This window comes from Myxine glutinosa, chromosome 2 (assembly GCF_964187855.1).
Source record: "Myxine glutinosa chromosome 2, kmMyxGlut1.1, whole genome shotgun sequence".
Classification (NCBI taxonomy): Eukaryota; Metazoa; Chordata; class Myxini; order Myxiniformes; family Myxinidae; genus Myxine; species Myxine glutinosa.
Genome location: NC_136262.1, coordinates 218,591,884 through 218,611,969, shown reverse-complemented (window position 1 = coordinate 218,611,969; position 20,086 = coordinate 218,591,884). Strand labels below are relative to the sequence as shown.

At 42.6% G+C, this 20,086-nt stretch overlaps 1 long non-coding RNA gene across 1 annotated transcript in view; it reads right to left on the bottom strand.

Moving 5' to 3' along the window:
• The window catches only part of LOC144890944 (uncharacterized), a 99,571-nt gene that overhangs the window by 12,632 nt on the left and 66,853 nt on the right, over positions 1-20,086 (bottom strand). The window contains exon 2 of the long non-coding RNA XR_013622602.1: positions 4,066-4,173. This is a non-coding gene — a long non-coding RNA (uncharacterized LOC144890944). The remainder of the gene's footprint in view (positions 1-4,065; positions 4,174-20,086) is intronic.

Below are 20,086 nucleotides of genomic sequence, written 5' to 3'. Positions count from 1 at the left end.
AAAAATGAAATGATATATCGAATTAGAGTTGCAATAAAACTGTCAGAGAGAGCAAGACAGCACAGGCCTAACTAAACAGGCCTCAAAGCTATGCGAGTTAATAAAATGGTGGATATTTGTTTACATGAAGCCTCTCTCAGAATTGGTGGAGCTATTCTCCTAACGGAGTAAGCCACACCCCCGGACAGACAGAATCACCTATGCCTATATAGATGTTACGTTCATTAGGACCAATCAAATTTGCCGCTTGCAGTCCCCACCCATGTCCTTGTTTGTCAAGACTGCGTTGGTAAAGGTGTTCTGTCTTTGAACTCTCTTGTTTGTGTTGCTTTGGTTGTCATCATTTTCTAATGACCTCACTTTCTAATTGAGATAGAATTTCATTGATGACTTTTGTGGATTTGGGGATTAGTTTGAGGTTTACTGAAAGAGAAGAAAATCGAGGGCACACACCAACCAATCACTTTTCCACATGGACATCTGTCTCACTCCTTGTTTTCTTATAATAAGCACACATTGAATCACAATTTATAATAACCTTTATGATTTTGTGCCAGAGTTTTATTTGAAGTTGATTTTTCAGCTTTCTCAATGGAATATCGTTTTAGTTGTGATCAAAGGTATTGATTGTTTTCAAAAAGTCAGTGATCAATGTTGTATAGTTGAATGTGAAGGAAGTTGACATCATCATTGTTAATAAGCTGATGTCATGAATGTCTATGAACCGACGCGCTGAACAGATGTGCGCATGCGTGAATAAAGCATCCCTGGTTATGGCCTCCATCTTATGAGTTGTGTTTCGTTCATGTGGTTATGCAGACTGGAATAATTTGGTGTATTCACCTGTTCTGTATGCAGGGGCGTATCTACGGAAAATAGCGCCTATGGCAACACTGAAATTATGCCCCTGTCCAACATCTGACACCCATCTTTGAGATAACTTTACCATAAAATCAGCTCAAAAATACAAGTCAAGCTCGTTAATCTTTTAATTAACAAATTATGGCACTACATGAAAATTACAACAATTACAACTAACAATTACAATTACAACTGCACCTTCCTTGTTTTCACTGATGCAAATTGGTCTATGATGTGCTCAAAGTCAGTTTCTTCTCTTTCTGCACTCAGCAGAGCAAGATCACAGACTCTGCCTTGACCCATGGAGGCTCTCAAATACGAAAGTATTAGTTTTAACTTGCTGAATGATCTCTCACAGCTGGCGATGGAAACTGCGATGGTTAGCATTATCTGAATAGCAATGCGAAGATTGGGGAAGACGCTCTCATCTCCACACTGAACAATTCATTCGAGAAGCTCTTCAGGTCTTGATATTTTCACGTTGGCCCGACTTGATAGCTTGATAGTGAGAGTGACTCACTGACCAACACTTCTCTTTCATCATCAAAATGATCTCGGAGGGCTTTCAAATCCAGGGCAGCATCGTGAAAGTTCATGCTAGGATCCTGCAGCCTCTTTTGAATATGGTCAATGCGAATGAGTACTTTGTTCCAAAATCCTAGCAAAGTCAGAAAATCGTAACTCAACATGCGGTTATACAGCTGCCTTGCGTCACTTCTTGTTTCACTGGTCTCGTTTTCATTGTCTATCATGTCCTGGAGAACTTGAAGTATATCCTCAAGGTACTTGTTGACAGGCTTCACTGCTTCTTTCCTTGCACTCCACCTGGTTTCGGACTCCGACTTAACAACCACAGGCACGGCGTTTTTGAGTTTTTCCCAGTGCTGTGTTCAACGAGAGAAGAACACATAGAGAGCTTCGATGGTTCCAAAAAACGTGACCATCATTGTATCCTGCTTGGCTGCATGTACACCCACCAAGTTGAGTGAGTGATTGTCTCAATTCACAAACACTGCCAGGTTGTTTTTCTCACTTATTCTTTGATGAACACACCACTTCTGTGTCCAGCCATCACAGCAGCGTTGTCATAGCTCTGTGACCGACAATCTGGTAGCTCCATTTCGTCCTTCTCTAGCTGTTTCAAGATGTCTTCAACCAAGCTCTCAGCATCCTTTTGGCTTATCTGGATAAAACCAAGGAAGGACTCTAACACGGACTGTTTTCCTCTCAAAATCAAACTCCACGTACCTCACTACTTCTGACATCTGCTCACGGTGTGCCTGATCAGGAGTAAAGTCGAACATGACACCATAGTACTTGGCTTTACGAATGCTTCTCAGTAAACTCTGGCAAACAGTGGATGCCATCATGTGGATGAATTCGTTCTGGACACCCGGTGAAAGATAAGACATGGATCCAGGATGACTTTCCACACGAGTGAGGTGTTCTTTCATGACAGGGTCAAAGATGGCCAGTAGTTTCAGTAAGCGAAGGAAATTTCCCACATTGGAGTCATCGTCCAGATGAAGTGACTCCCTGTGTCCTCGCAAAGCCAGGTTCTGAGTCGCAAGGAATTTTATGCAGTGAAGGATTCTCGTCAAAATATCATGCCGCTTCTGCTTTTCCTTCTCAATCTGTGACTGAAGTTCCGCGTCAATAACTCCTCTGTTTTCAGCTAAATTTCTTTCCATTTCTTTCCACTGTGTGAAGCACTCCCGATGATTCTGAGCATTTTCATGAACACTAATCCTTTCAGGTGCTTTCCACTGGTTGAATCCACTTTCCTGCTCCAATGAGGATTGATGGTCTGACCAGGAACAGGAATAGAGAAGACAACAGATACAAAATGCAGACTTTTTAGAAGGGTAATAGACCAGCCATGAGCGAGTCACTTCCTCACCATGACCATTTCCCAATTTCCTCTTGAACCAAGTTTTGCTCATTGAGGGGTTATTTGTTGGCAGGAAAGGCCCCTCACTGTTTGGAAATACTTCGAACCCAGCTTTATTATTTCTGTTCTCAACACGTCAGGCAGAATTGCTTTTCCAGTATCCTTGCCGAACTTCAGAAGTCCAATTTCAGGCTGTTCAATCACTTCTGGTATGACAGTTCGAGGCTCTTCGACACCATCCAGTTCACGAGATTCAGTGTCGTCAGGTTCAATCTCGTCAGGTAAATCTCGTCAATAAACTCAACATCACCACCACATGCCCAGGTTCTCTCTGGCAGCCTCACTTTTAATCTCGTCATACTCGGATTTATCTGACTTGACTCCCTCCTCGGCTTGTGACGCATTTGTACTTGATCCACCTTCGGATTCTAACAAACTTGTGGCAGGTGCAGGCGACTCCATGGAACGTGTCGAACAACTTGTTCCGGGCTTTTCAAAGAAGGGCAGGAAGAACTTGCTTGACTTCTTGGCTTCCTCAGTCTCCAACTTTTGTCTCTTCCGTCCTTCAGCTCCACTTTCCTTCTTCGTGAAGAAACATTTCATGGTCTTCTTTCACAATGCTCTGAAATAAGGAAATGGCACTTTTAATAAGAACATTAAATTTCACAGATTTTGCACTGTCCCCCAAATATTCCTGCAGGTCGCACAAGATCTGGCAGCAACCCTCTTATGGTTAAACTGCCAAAATCAAGACTCTCTGCTCACCTTCACTCCTCTTTTCTCCCACCTCTGGAACAAACTCCCACACTCTCTTCAATCCCACTCCTCCCTCCAGGTCTTTAAAACAGCTGTTCACCATCATCTCTTATCTTCCCCCATCCAAAACCTTGATCTTTTCTACCCCCGCTAATTCACCCCAGATCCACTTTTTTGAAATACCAACTTCTTTCCTGGAAATTCTAGGAGTGTCCATGTGTTTTATACTTCTCCCCCCCCCCCCCCCCCTTCCCACGCCTCCTTCCCCCCCCCCAAGCGCTCTCCCTCCCACAGATCTCCCGATGTCCCTGCTCTCAAATGTTGTGTTTGTGTGCTTCCCCATCTCTCCCCACTCCCCTTATATGTTTTACGTGCCTGTTTGATTTTTTTTTGTGTGATTAATGTTAGCTCTTTCACCAGCCTCGATCTTGTATACAACAACAACAACAAAAAAAAAAAAAAAAAAGATTAATTCATGGCTTAGATGGAAAAATTACACTGAAATTAAATGGAAAAAATAGATCAATTACAACCAGATAAAATATGGCAAAGAGTACCTGGCACGGAGTACTGACTCCCCATTCTTCAACTACTGCTCGACTGACTCCAACAAGCCCTTCTTCTAAGCACGTTTTGTCATATTCTTCGACACTGTTGAGTCCCTCCTGCAAGATAAACAAGAAAAAGAGCAATCAGAGATTGCAAACCCTCGCCAGGATGTATTTTCAGTGGTTTTTAAGTTTCAGTGGTTCAGTGGCTTTTGTGTTTAAACAAACTAGGGCATGCCCGTACTATATCTATATCTAAAATTATATCCCCCCCCTCTATTTACATGAAATGGTTTGGTCCAAAGCGAACGGCTTGCGAGTGGTGACAATCCCCCCCCCTCTATTTACATGAAATGGTTCGGTCCAAAGCGAACGGCTTGCGAGTGGTGACAATCCCCCCCCTCTATTTACATGAAATGGTTCGGTCCAAAGCGAACGGCTTCCGGAGTTTGGTAAAGAAATCGCCATCGCGTACACAAACGCGCAGGAAAGCGAATGAATCGCAAATTCGTTTTTATTAGTTTTAAAACATCGTTTAACGCCAACATAGCGCCAACATAGTTTGCAAACGTGAAATAAATGAATACGCTGTCAAATGTGCCATCCGAGGCAGAGTGTGCCCGCCACGTTCGGCACACGCGATCGTTCGCTGCTCTCTGATTGGTTGAATCGTTTTTTGGACATAGCTCGGTAAGTAATTGTCCGATTAATATGAAACCTTGAAAAGGCACATCCTCGGGTCCCCAGCAATATACCTGGCAAGTTAAAAGTATATCGGACCCGTGGTTGTCGAGAAACAGCGGTCACAGACAAACGTACAAACGTACAAACGTACAGACAGAGATTACTGGAATTATAGATAGATATGGAGACCGAACCACGTGACCGATGACGTCATTATTTATTTTTTTCTCCACTGATTTATGCCTACATGACGCTCAAGAAATTTCATCTGATCGGATGAAGTTTTGTACTTGTCGCGTTATGACGTCATAATGGAGGCACCTATGACAACATCATTAACATATTTTATTCGCCATGGAGAGTTCTTTACAATGAGCCATGCCTAAATTTTTTCTATTCAGCGCTTTTGGAGGTACAGAGGTGCAAAAATTTTCGGTTTTTCCAAGATGACAGCCAAACCACGTGACGTCATAATTATAATTTAAAAAATTATACAGGTGGGGTTGCACCTATGGTGGAAATTTCCTGTCAATCGGACCAATGGTTGCAGAGAAAATAATATTTATTCTATGCGAAAAAACAGACAAACAGACTCAAATGCAATACCCTCTCCTCATTCGAGGGCAACAAGATCGGAATCCAACAGCAGCGGAGCTGGGCTTGTAAAATAAACCACAAACACATATGATTAGCTTTTTAAACAGTCGTTAATGCTGTTCATCTATCTATAATTCCAGTAATCTCTGTGTGTGTGTGTGTCTGTGTGTCTGTGTGTTTGTTTGTCTGTGACCGCTGTTTCTCGACAACCACGGGTCCGATATACTTGAAACTTGCCAGGTATATTGCTGGGGACCCGAGGATGTGCCTTTTCAAGGTTTCATATTAATCGGAGAAGTAGTTACCGAGCTATGGCGATTTCTTTACCAAACTCCGCAAGCCGTTCGCTTTGGACCAAACCATTTCATGTAAATAGAGGGGGGGGGGGGGGGGATTGTCACCGTACTCGCAAGCCGTTCGCTTTGGCTTTGCGAATGGACCAAACCATTTCATGTAAATAGAGGGGGGGGATTGCCACCGTACTCGCAAGCCGTTCGCTTTGGCTTTGCGAATGGACCAAACCATTTCATGTAAATAGAGGGGGGGGGGGGGGGGGATATAATTTTAGATATATATATAGTACGGGCATGCCCTAGTAACATTAAACAAAGAAATTTGGAGGAATCCCGACATCCCTGAGGTACGCTTTACTTACAGAACTGAGCGAAGATCTACTGCAATCTATATACCCCACAAGTGTTGGGTAAATAACATGACCCTTCCTAGTGTTAGCTTAGTGGTTAGGGTGCCGGCTTGGGATCCTAGGATCCTGGGATCCTGGGTTTGAATCCTGGTCGATCACTGAATTAACGCCAGAGGGGTTGACTCAGCCTGTCATCCTTCCGAGGTCGGCAAATTGAGTACCAGTTCACTGGTAATTCCCTGTGTGTCGCAAAGGGCGACTAACATGGTTGGCGGCAGGAAGAGCATCCGGCCATAAAACATTGCTTCAAAAAGGGGCCATGGTGCCCAAAAAAGGCCAACCCCTGCTCTGCAGGGAAAAATGGCATCTAAAGGTGGTTCTTCTTCTTCCTGCCGGGCCTATAAGTACTGTGTCGTTGGAAGAAACATAACGCCGATGCTTTCAATATTTCATGGTCATTTTAACAATTGGTGTGTTTGTGTTTCACACTGAATGAAAAACGTAAAGGCAGAGCATGGCAATTGTGATATATGACAGGTTCGACGATATGTTCAGCCTGAACAAAGTTATGACGTCAAAATGGAGCCACCTATGACATCATCATTAACATATTTTATTCCCCATGGAGAGTTCTTTACAATGAGCCATGTCTCAATTTTTTTCTATTCAGCGCTTTTGGAGATACTAGGGCATGCCCGTACTATATATATGCCCGTACTATATATCTATCTAAAATTATATCCCCCCCCTCTATTTACATGAAATGGTTTGGTCCATTCGCAACGCCAAAGCGAACGGCGAACGGCTTGCGAGTACAGTGACAATCCCCCCCCTCTATTTACATGAATGGTTTGGTCCATTCGCAACGACCACAGAACCCCCCCCTCTATTTACATGAAATGGTTCGGTCCAAAGCGAACGGCTTCCGGAGTTTGGTAAAGAAATCGCCATCGCGTACACAAACGCGCAGGAAAGCGAATGAATCGCAAATTCGTTTTTATTAGTTTTAAAACATCGTTTAACGCCAACATAGCGCCAACATAGTTTGCAAACGTGAAATAAATGAATACGCTCTCAAATGTGCCATCCGAGGCAGAGTGTGTCCGCCACGTTCGGCACACGCGCTAGTTCGCTGCTCTCTGATTGGTTGAATCGTTTTTTGGACATCGCTCGGTAAGTAATTGTCCGATTAATATGAAACCTTGAAAAGGCACATCCTCGGGTCCCCAGCAATATACCTGGCAAGTTTCAAGTATATCGGACCCGTGGTTGTCGAGAAACAGCGGTCACAGACAAACACACAGACAGACACACACACACACAGAGATTACTGGAATTATAGATAGATAGAGGTGCAACGTTTTTCGGTTTTTCCAAGATGGCGGGAGAACCACGTGACTTATGATGTCATCATTATTTTTTTTTCCCCACCAGTTTATGCCGACATGGTGCTCAAGAAATTGCATCTTGATCGGATGAAGTTTTGTACTTGTCAAATTATGACGTCGTAATGGAGGCTCCAATGACATCATTAACATATTTTATTCCCATGGTGAGTTCTTTACAATGAGCCATGTCACAATTTTTTTATATTCAGCACTTTCGGAAATTATAGAGGTGCACATTTTTTCGGTTTTTCCAAGATGGCGGCCTAACCACGAAACCGATGACGTCATCATTATTTTGTTTCTCCATCAGTTTATGCCGTCATGTCGCTCAAGAAATTGCATCTTGATTGGATGAAGTTTTGTACTTGTCGAATTATGACGTCATAATGGAGGCCTTGGGCCGAGAGAGTTAAAAATTGGGCACAGTCTATTCCAGGTCAAGACAAATATGTGTGTAAAGTTTGGCGATTCTATGTGCAACGGTGTAGACGTAGTACTGCGAACAGACAGACAAACAGATGAAAAATCGGTCAGAGACCGAGGACTTGCCGGAATGTACTTTTTTATCGGCCATGTAGGACAAATATGGCGACCGAACCACGTGACCGATGACGTCATCATTAACATATTTTAATCCCCATGGAGAGTTCTTTACAATGAGCCATGTCTCAATTTTTTCTATTCAGCACTTTCGGAGCTGTTGAGGTGCAAAGTTTTCGGTTTTTCCAAGATGGCGGCCGAACCACGTGACATATGACGTCGTCATTAACATTTTTTATTCCCCATGGAGAGTTATTAACAATGAGCCATGTCTCAATTTTTTCTGTTCAGCACTTTCGGAGATATGGAGGTGCAAAGTTTTTCGGTTTTTCCAAGATGGCGGCCGAACCACCTGACCGATGACGTCATCATTAACATATTTTATTCCGCATGGAGAGTTCTTTACAATGAGCCATGTCTCAATTTTTTCTGTTCAGCACTTTTGGAGATATAGTGGTGCAAAGTTTTGCCGTTTTTCCAAGATGGCGGCCGACCACGTGACATATGACATCATTAACATATTTTATTCCCCATGGAGAGTTTTTTACAATGAGCCATGTCTCAATTTTTTCTGTTCAGCACTTTTGGAGATTTCGTGGTGCAAAGTTTTGCCGTTTTTCCAAGATGGCGGCCGACCACGTGACTGATGACGTCATCATTAACATATTTTATTCCCCATGTGGAGTTCTTTACAATGAGCCATGTCTCAATTTTTTCTGTTCAGCACTTTTGGCGATATAGTGGTGCAAAGTTTTGCCGTTTTTCCAAGATGGCGGCCGACCACGTGACATATGACGTCATCATTAACATATTTTATTCCCCATGGAGAGTTCTTTACAATGAGCCATGTCTCAATTTTTTCTGTTCAGCACTTTTGGAGATATCGTGGCGCAACGTTTTGCCGTTTTTCCAAGATGGCGACCGAACCACGTGACTGATGGCGTGATCATTTACATATTTTATTCCCCATGGAGAGTTCTTTACAATGAGCCATGTCTCAATTTTTTCTGTTCAGTACTTTCGGAGATATAGAGGTGCAACGTTTTTCGGTTTTTCCAAGATGGCTGCTGAACCACGTCACCGATGACGTCATCAATTGGGCACAGTCTATTCCAGGGCAAGACCAATATGTGTGCAAAGTTTGGCGATTCTACGTGCAACGGTGCAGACGCAGTGCTGCAAACAGACAGACAGACAGACAGACAAACAGACAAACAGACAAACAGACAAATGAAAAATCGGTCAGAGACCGAGGACTTGCCGGAATGTACTTTTTTATCGGCCATTTAGGACAAATATGGCGGCTGAACCACGTGACCGATGACGTCATCATTAACATATTTTATTCCCCATGGAGAGTTCTTTACAATGAGCCATGTCTCAATTTTTTCTCTTCAGCACTTTTGGAAATATAGTGGTGCAAAGTTTTGCCGTTTTTCCAAGATGGCGGCCGACCACGTGACTGATGACGTCATCATTAACATATTTTATTCCCCATGGAGAGTTCTTTACAATGAGCCATGTCTCAATTTTTTCTGTTCAGCACTTTTGGAGATATAGTGGCGCAACGTTTTGCCGTTTTTCCAAGATGGCGCCCGAACCACGTGACTGATGACGTCATCATTTACATATTTTATTCCCCATGGAGAGTTCTTTACAATGAGCCATGTCTCAATTTTGTCTGTTCAGTACTTTCGGAGATATAGAGGTGCAAAGTTTTTCGGTTTTTCCAAGATGGCGGCCGAACCACGTCACCGATGACGTCATCAATTGGGCACAGTCTATTCCCGGGCAAGACCAATATGTGTGCAAAGTTTGGCGATTCTCCGTGCAACGGTGTAGACGCAGTGCTGCAAACAGACAGACAGACAAACAGATGAAAAATCGGTCAGAGACCGAGGACTTGCCGGAATTTACTTTTTTATCGGCCATTTAGGACAAATATGGCGGCTGAACCACGTGACCGGTGACGTCATCATTAACATATTTTATTCCCCATGGAGAGTTCTTTACAATGAGTCATGTCTCAATTTTTTCTATTCAGCACTTTCGGAGATATGGAGGTGCGAGGTTTTTCCAAGATGGCGGCTAAACCACGTGACCGATGACGTCATTATTAACATGTTTTATTCCCCATGGAGAGTTCTTTACAATGAGCTATGTCTCAATTTTTTCTATTCAGCACTTTCGGAGATATGGAGGTGCTAGGTTTTTCCAAGATGGCGGCTAAACCACGTGACCGATGACGTAATCAATTGGGCACAGTCTATTCCAGGGCAAGACCAATATGTGTGCAAAGTTTGGCGATTCTACGTGCAACGGTGTAGACGCAGTGCTGCAAACAGACAGACAGACAGACAAACAGACAGACAAACAAACGAACAGATCAACATACTTGCCGGAATCTTTTCCGGCAAGTAACAAACAGACAGATGAAAAATCGGTCAGAGACCGAGGACTTGCCGGAAAGTACTTTTTTATCGGCCATTTAGGACAAATATGACGGCTGAACCACGTGACCGATGACGTCATCATGAACATATTTTATTCCCCATGGAGAGTTCGTTGCAATGAGCCATGTCTCAATTTTTTCTGTTCAGTACTTTCGGAGATATGGAGGTGCAAAGTTTTTCCAAGATGGCGGCCGAACCACGTGACCTATGACGTCATCATTAATATGTTTTATTCCCAAAGGAGAGTTCTTTACAATGAGCCATGTCTCAACTTTTTCTGTTCAGCACTTTTGGAGATTTCGTGGTGCAAAGTTTTGCCGTTTTTCCAAGATGGCGGCCGACCACGTGACTGATGATGTCATCATTAACATATTTTATTCCCCATGGAGAGTTCTTTACAATGAGCCATTTCTCAATTTTTTCTGTTCAGTACTTTCGGAGATATAGAAGTGCAAATTTTTTCGGTTTTTCCAAGATGGCGGCCGAACCACGTCACCGATGACGTCATCAATTGGGCACAGTCTATTCCAGGGCAAGACCAATATGTGTGCAAAGTTTGGCGATTCTCCGTGCAACGGTGTAGACGCAGTGCTGCAAACAGACAGACAGACAGACAGACAAACAGACAGACAGACAAACAAACGAACAGATCAACATACTTGCCGGAATCTTTTCCGGCAAGTAACAAACAGATGAAAAATCGGTCAGAGACCGAGGACTTGCCGGAATGTACTTTTTTATCCGCCATTTAGGACAAATATGGCGGCCGAACCACGTGACCAATGACGTCATCATTAACATATTTTATTCCCCATGGAGAGTTCTTTACAATGAGCCATGCCTCAATTTTTTCTATTCAGGACTTTTGGAGATGTGGAGGTGCAGAGTTTTTTGGTTTTTCCAAGATGGCGGCCGACCACGTGACATATGACATCATTAACATGTTTTATTCCCCATGGAGAGTTTTTTACAATGAGCCATGTCTCCATTTTTTCTGTTCAGCACTTTTGGAGATTTCGAAGTGCAAAGTTTTGCAGTTTTTCCAAGATGGCGGCCGACCACGTGACTGATGACGTCATCATTAACATATTTTATTCCCCATGTGGAGTTCTTTACAATGAGCCATGTCTCAATTTTTTCTGTTCAGCACTTTTGGCGATATAGTGGTGCAAAGTTTTGCCGTTTTTCCAAGATGGCGGCCGACCACGTGACATATGACGTCATCATTAACATATTTTATTCCCCATGGAGAGTTCTTTACAATGAGCCATGTCTCAATTTTTTCTGTTCAGCACTTTTGGAGATATCGTGGCGCAACGTTTTGCCGTTTTTCCAAGATGGCGACCGAACCACGTGACTGATGACGTCATCATTTACATATTTTATTCCGCATGGAGAGTTCTTTACAATGAGCCATATCTCAATTTTTTCTGTTCAGCACTTTCGGAGATGTGGAGGTGCAGAGTTTTTCGGTTTTTCCAAGATGGCGGCCGAACCACGTGACCGATGACGTCATCAATTGGGCACAGTCTATTCCAGGGCGAGACCAATATGTGTGCAAAGTTTGGCGATTCTACTTGCAACGGTGTAGACGCAGTGCTGCAAACAGACAGACAGACAGACAGACAAACAGACAAACAAACGAACAGATCAACATACTTGCCGGAAAATTTTTTCCGGCAAGTAACAAACGAACAGATCAACATACTTGCCGGAAAAAATTTTCCGGCAAGTAATGAAAAATCGGTCAGAGACCGAGGACTTGCCGGAATGTACTTTTTTATCGGCCATTTAGGACAAATATGGCGGCCGAACCACGTGACCGATGACGTCATCATTAACATATTTTATTCCCCATGGAGAGTTCTTTACAATGAGCCATGTCTCAATTTTTTCTATTCAGCACTTTTGGAGATGTGGAGGTGCAGAGGTTTTCGGTTTTTCCAAGATGGCGGCCGATCCACGTGACCAATGACATCATCATTAACATATTTTATTCCCCATGGAGAGTTCTTTACAATGAGCCATGTCTCAATTTTTTCTATTCAGCACTTTCGGAGATATGGAGGTGCTAAATTTTTCGGTTTTTCCAAGATGGCGGCCGACCACGTGACATATGACGTCATCATTAACATATTTTATTCCCCATGGAGAGTTCTTTACAATGAGCCATGTCTCAATTTTTTCTGTTCAGCACTTTTGGAGATATAGTGGCGCAACGTTTTGCCGTTTTTCCAAGATGGCGACCGAACCACGTGACTGATGACATCATCATTTACATATTTTATTCCCCATGGAGAGTTCTTTACAATGAGCCATGTCTCAATTTTTTCTGTTCAGTACTTTCGGAGATATAGAGGTGCAAAGTTTTTCGGTTTTTCCAAGATGGCGGCCGAACCACGTCACCGATGACGTCATCAATTGGGCACAGTCTATTCCAGGGCAAGACCCATATGTGTGCAAAGTTTGGCGATTCTACGTGCAACGGTGTAGACGCAGTGCTGCAAACAGACAAACAGACAAACAGACAGACAGACAGACAGACAAATGAAAAATCGGTCAGAGACCGAGGACTTGCCGGAATGTACTCTTTTATCGGCCATTTAAGACAAATATGGCGTCCGAACCACGTGATAGATGACGTCATCATTAACATATATTATTCCCCATGGAGAGTTCTTTACAAAGAGCCATGTCTCAACTTTTTCTATTCAGCACTTTTGGAGATATGGAGGTGCTACGTTTTTCGGTTTTTCCAAGATGGCAGCCGAACCACGTGACCTATGATGTCATCATTAACATATTTTATTCCCCATGGAGAGTTCTTTACAATGAGCCATGTCTCAATTTTTTCTATTCAGCACTTTCAGAGATATGGAGGTGCACAATTTTTCGGTTTTTCCAAGATGGCGGCCGAACCACGTGACATATGACGTCATCATTAACATATTTTATTCCCCATTGAGAGTTCTTTACAATGAGCCATGTCGCAATTTTTTCCATTCTGCACTTTTGGAGATATAGTGGTGCAAAGTTTTCCCATTTTTCCAAGATGGCGGCCGAACCACGTGACCGATGGCGTCATCATTAACATATTTTATTCCCCATGGAGAGTTCTTTACAATGAGCCATGTCTCAATTTTTTCTGTTCAGCACTTTTGGAGATTTTGTGGTGCAAAGTTTTGCCGTTTTTCCAAGATGGCGGCCGACCACGTGACTGATGACGTCATCATTAACATATTTTATTCCCCATGGAGAGTTCTTTACAATGAGCCATGTCTCAATTATTTCTGTTCAGCACTTTTGGAGATATAGTGGTGCAAAGTTTTGCCGTTTTTCCAAGATGGCGGCCGACCACGTGACATATGATGGCATCATTAACATATTTTATTCCCCATGGAGAGTTCTTTCCAATGAGCCATGTCTCAATTTTTTCTGTTCAGCACTTTTGGAGATATAGTGGCGCAACGTTTTGCCGTTTTTCCAAGATGGCGACCGAACCACGTGACTGATGACGTCATCATTTACATATTTTATTCCCCATGGAGAGTTCTTTCCAATGAGCCATGTCTCAATTTTTTCTGTTCAGCACTTTTGGAGATATAGTGGCGCAACCTTTTTGCCGTTTTTCCAAGATGGCGACCGAACCACGTGACTGATGACGTCATCATTTACATATTTTATTCCGCATGGAGAGTTCTTTCCAATGAGCCATGTCTCAATTTTTTCTGTTCAGTACTTTCGGAGATATAGAGGTGCAAATTTATTCGGTTTTTCCAAGATGGCGGCCGAACCACGTCACCGATGACGTCATCATTGAGGCACAGTATATTAGAGGGCAAGACCATTATGTGTGCAAAGTTTGGCGATTCTCCGTGCAACGGTGTAGACGCAGTGCTGCAAACAGACAAACAGACAGACAAACAGACAGACAAACAGACAGACAGACAAACAAACGAACAGATCAACATACTTGCCGGAAAAAAATTTCCGGCAAGTAATGAAAAATCGGTCAGAGACCGAGGACTTGCCGGAATGTACTCTTTTATCGGCCATTTAAGACAAATATGGCGTCCGAACCACGTGATAGATGACGTCATCATTAACATATATTATTCCCCATGGAGAGTTCTTCACAAAGAGCCATGTCTCAACTTTTTCTATTCAGCACTTTTGGAGATATGGAGGTGCTACGTTTTTCGGTTTTTCCAAGATGGCAGCCGAACCACGTGACCTATGATGTCATCATTAACATATTTTATTCCCCATGGAGAGTTCTTTACAATGAGCCATGTCTCAATTTTTTCTATTCAGCACTTTCAGAGATATGGAGGTGCACAATTTTTCGGTTTTTCCAAGATGGCGGCCGAACCACGTGACATATGACGTCATCATTAACATATTTTATTCCCCATTGAGAGTTCTTTACAATGAGCCATGTCTCAATTTTTTCCATTCTGCACTTTTGGAGATATAGTGGTGCAAAGTTTTCCCATTTTTCCAAGATGGCGGCCGAACCACGTGACCGATGGCGTCATCATTAACATATTTTATTCCCCATGGAGAGTTCTTTACAATGAGCCATGTCTCAATTTTTTCTGTTCAGCACTTTTGGAGATTTTGTGGTGCAAAGTTTTGCCGTTTTTCCAAGATGGCGGCCGACCACGTGACTGATGACGTCATCATTAACATATTTTATTCCCCATGGAGAGTTCTTTACAATGAGCCATGTCTCAATTATTCTGTTCAGCACTTTTGGAGATATAGTGGTGCAAAGTTTTGCCGTTTTTCCAAGATGGCGGCCGACCACGTGACATATGACGTCATCATTAACATATTTTATTCCCCATGGAGAGTTCTTTCCAATGAGCCATGTCTCAATTTTTTCTGTTCAGCACTTTTGGAGATATAGTGGCGCAACGATTTGCCGTTTTTCCAAGATGGCGACCGAACCACGTGACTGATGACGTCATCATTTACATATTTTATTCCCCATGGAGAGTTCTTTACAATGAGCCATGTCTCAATTTTTTCTGTTCAGCACTTTTGGAGATATAGTGGTGCAAATTTTTGCCGTTTTTCCAAGATGGCGGCCGACCACGTGACATATGACGTCATCATTAACATATTTTATTCCCCATGGAGAGTTCTTTACAATGAGCCATGTCTCAATTTTTTCTGTTCAGTACTTTCAGAGATATAGAGGTGCAAATTTATTCGGTTTTTCCAAGATGGCGGCCAAACCACGTCACTGATGACGTCATCATTGAGGCACAGTATATTAGAGGGCAAGACCATTATGTGTGCAAAGTTTGGCGATTCTCCGTGCAACGGTGTAGACGCAGTGCTGCAAACAGACAAACAGACAGACAAACAGACAGACAAACAGACAGACAGACAAACAAACGAACAGATCAACATACTTGCCGGAAAATTTTTCCGGCAAGTAACAAACAGACAAACAGACAAACAGACAGACAAACAGACAAATGAAAAATCGGTCAGAGACCGAGGACTTGCCGGAATGTACTCTTTTATCGGCCATTTAAGACAAATATGGCGTCCGAACCACGTGATAGATGACGTCATCATTAACATATATTATTCCCCATGGAGAGTTCTTTACAATGAGCCATGTCTCAATTTTTTCCATTCTGCACTTTTGGAGATATAGTGGTGCAAAGTTTTCCCATTTTTCCAAGATGGCGGCCGAACCACGTGACCGATGGCGTCATCATTAACATATTTTATTCCCCATGGAGAGTTCTTTACAATGAGCCATGTCTCAATTTTTTCTGTTCAGCACTTTTGGAGATTTTGTGGTGCAAAGTTTTGCCGTTTTTCCAAGATGGCGGCCGACCACGTGACTGATGACGTCATCATTAACATATTTTATTCCCCATGGAGAGTTCTTTACAATGAGCCATGTCTCAATTATTCTGTTCAGCACTTTTGGAGATATAGTGGTGCAAAGTTTTGCCGTTTTTCCAAGATGGCGGCCGACCACGTGACATATGACGTCATCATTAACATATTTTATTCCCCATGGAGAGTTCTTTCCAATGAGCCATGTCTCAATTTTTTCTGTTCAGCACTTTTGGAGATATAGTGGCGCAACGATTTGCCGTTTTTCCAAGATGGCGACCGAACCACGTGACTGATGACGTCATCATTTACATATTTTATTCCCCATGGAGAGTTCTTTACAATGAGCCATGTCTCAATTTTTTCTGTTCAGCACTTTTGGAGATATAGTGGTGCAAATTTTTGCCGTTTTTCCAAGATGGCGGCCGACCACGTGACATATGACGTCATCATTAACATATTTTATTCCCCATGGAGAGTTCTTTACAATGAGCCATGTCTCAATTTTTTCTGTTCAGTACTTTCGGAGATATAGAGGTGCAAATTTATTCGGTTTTTCCAAGATGGCGGCCGAACCACGTCACTGATGACGTCATCATTGAGGCACAGTATATTAGAGGGCAAGACCATTATGTGTGCAAAGTTTGGCGATTCTCCGTGCAACGGTGTAGACGCAGTGCTGCAAACAGACAAACAGACAGACAAACAGACAGACAAACAGACAGACAGACAAACAAACGAACAGATCAACATACTTGCCGGAAAATTTTTCCGGCAAGTAACGAACAGATCAACATACTTGCCGGAAAATTTTTTCCGGCAAGTAATGAAAAATCGGTCAGAGACCGAGGACTTGCCGGAATGTACTTTTTTATTGGCCATTGAGGACAAATATGGCGGCCGAACCACGTGACCGATGACGTCATCATTAACATATTTTATTCCCCATGGAGAGTTCTTTTCAATGAGGCATGTCTCAATTTTTTCTATTCAGCACTTTTGGACACATAGAGGTGCTAAGTTTTTCGGTTTTTCCAAGATGGCGGCCGAACCACGTGACATATGACGTCATCATTAACATATTTTATTCCCCATGGAGAGTTCTTTACAATGAGCCATGTCTCAATTTTTTCTGTTCAGTACTTTCGGAGATATAGAGGTGCAAAGTTTTTCGGTTTTTCCAAGATGGCGGCCGACCACGTGACTGATGATGTCATCATTAACATATTTTATTCCCCATGGAGAGTTCTTTACAATGAGCCATGTCTCAATTTTTTCTGTTCAGTACTTTCGGAGATATAGAAGTGCAAAGTTTTTCGGTTTTTCCAAGATGGCGGCCGAACCACGTCACCGATGACGTCATCAATTGGGCACAGTCTATTCCAGGGCAAGACCAATATGTGTGCAAAGTTTGGCGATTCTCCGTGCAACGGTGTAGACGCAGTGCTGCAAACAGACAAACAGACAGACAAACAGACAAACAGACAAACAAATGAAAAATCGGTCAGAGACCGAGGACTTGCCGGAATGTACTCTTTTATCGGCCATTTAAGACAAATATGGCGTCCGAACCACGTGATAGATGACGTCATCATTAACATATATTATTCCCCATGGAGAGTTCTTCACAAAGAGCCATGTCTCAACTTTTTCTATTCAGCACTTTTGGAGATATGGAGGTGCTACGTTTTTCGGTTTTTCCAAGATGGCAGCCGAACCACGTGACCTATGATGTCATCATTAACATATTTTATTCCCCATGGAGAGTTCTTTACAATGAGCCATGTCTCAATTTTTTCTATTCAGCACTTTCAGAGATATGGAGGTGCACAATTTTTCGGTTTTTCCAAGATGGCGGCCGAACCACGTGACATATGACGTCATAATTAACATATTTTATTCCCCATTGAGAGTTCTTTACAATGAGCCATGTCTCAATTTTTTCCATTCTGCACTTTTGGAGATATAGTGGTGCAAAGTTTTCCCATTTTTCCAAGATGGCGGCCGAACCACGTGACCGATGGCGTCATCATTAACATATTTTATTCCCCATGGAGAGTTCTTTACAATGAGCCATGTCTCAATTTTTTCTGTTCAGCACTTTTGGAGATTTTGTGGTGCAAAGTTTTGCCGTTTTTCCAAGATGGCGGCCGACCACGTGACTGATGACGTCATCATTAACATATTTTATTCCCCATGGAGAGTTCTTTACAATGAGCCATGTCTCAATTATTCTGTTCAGCACTTTTGGAGATATAGTGGTGCAAAGTTTTGCCGTTTTTCCAAGATGGCGGCCGACCACGTGACATATGACGTCATCATTAACATATTTTATTCCCCATGGAGAGTTCTTTCCAATGAGCCATGTCTCAATTTTTTCTGTTCAGCACTTTTGGAGATATAGTGGCGCAACGATTTGCCGTTTTTCCAAGATGGCGACCGAACCACGTGACTGATGACGTCATCATTTACATATTTTATTCCCCATGGAGAGTTCTTTACAATGAGCCATGTCTCAATTTTTTCTGTTCAGCACTTTTGGAGATATAGTGGTGCAAATTTTTGCCGTTTTTCCAAGATGGCGGCCGACCACGTGACATATGACGTCATCATTAACATATTTTATTCCCCATGGAGAGTTCTTTACAATGAGCCATGTCTCAATTTTTTCTGTTCAGTACTTTCGGAGATATAGAGGTGCAAATTTATTCGGTTTTTCCAAGATGGCGGCCGAACCACGTCACTGATGACGTCATCATTGAGGCACAGTATATTAGAGGGCAAGACCATTATGTGTGCAAAGTTTGGCGATTCTCCGTGCAACGGTGTAGACGCAGTGCTGCAAACAGACAAACAGACAGACAAACAGACAGACAAACAGACAGACAGACAAACAAACGAACAGATCAACATACTTGCCGGAAAATTTTTCCGGCAAGTAATGAAAAATCGGTCAGAGACCGAGGACTTGCCGGAATGTACTCTTTTATCGGCCATTTAAGACAAATATGGCGTCCGAACCACGTGATAGATGACGTCATCATTAACATATATTATTCCCCATGGAGAGTTCTTCACAAAGAGCCATGTCTCAACTTTTTCTATTCAGCACTTTTGGAGATATGGAGGTGCTACGTTTTTCGGTTTTTCCAAGATGGCAGCCGAACCACGTGACCTATGATGTCATCATTAACATATTTTATTCCCCATGGAGAGTTCTTTACAATGAGCCATGTCTCAATTTTTTCTATTCAGCACTTTCAGAGATATGGAGGTGCACAATTTTTCGGTTTTTCCAAGATGGCGGCCGAACCACGTGACATATGACGTCATCATTAACATATTTTATTCCCCATTGAGAGTTCTTTACAATGAGCCATGTCTCAATTTTTTCCATTCTGCACTTTTGGAGATATAGTGGTGCAAAGTTTTCCCATTTTTCCAAGATGGCGGCCGAACCACGTGACCGATGGCGTCATCATTAACATATTTTATTCCCCATGGAGAGTTCTTTACAATGAGCCATGTCTCAATTTTTTCTGTTCAGCACTTTTGGAGATTTTGTGGTGCAAAGTTTTGCCGTTTTTCCAAGATGGCGGCCGACCACGTGACTGATGACGTCATCATTAACATATTTTATTCCCCATGGAGAGTTCTTTACAATGAGCCATGTCTCAATTTTTTCTGTTCAGCACTTTTGGAGATATAGTGGTGCAAAGTTTTGCCGTTTTTCCAAGATGGCGGCCGACCACGTGACATATGACGTCATCATTAACATATTTTATTCCCCATGGAGAGTTCTTTACAATGAGCCATGTCTCAATTTTTTCTGTTCAGTACTTTCGGAGATATAGAGGTGC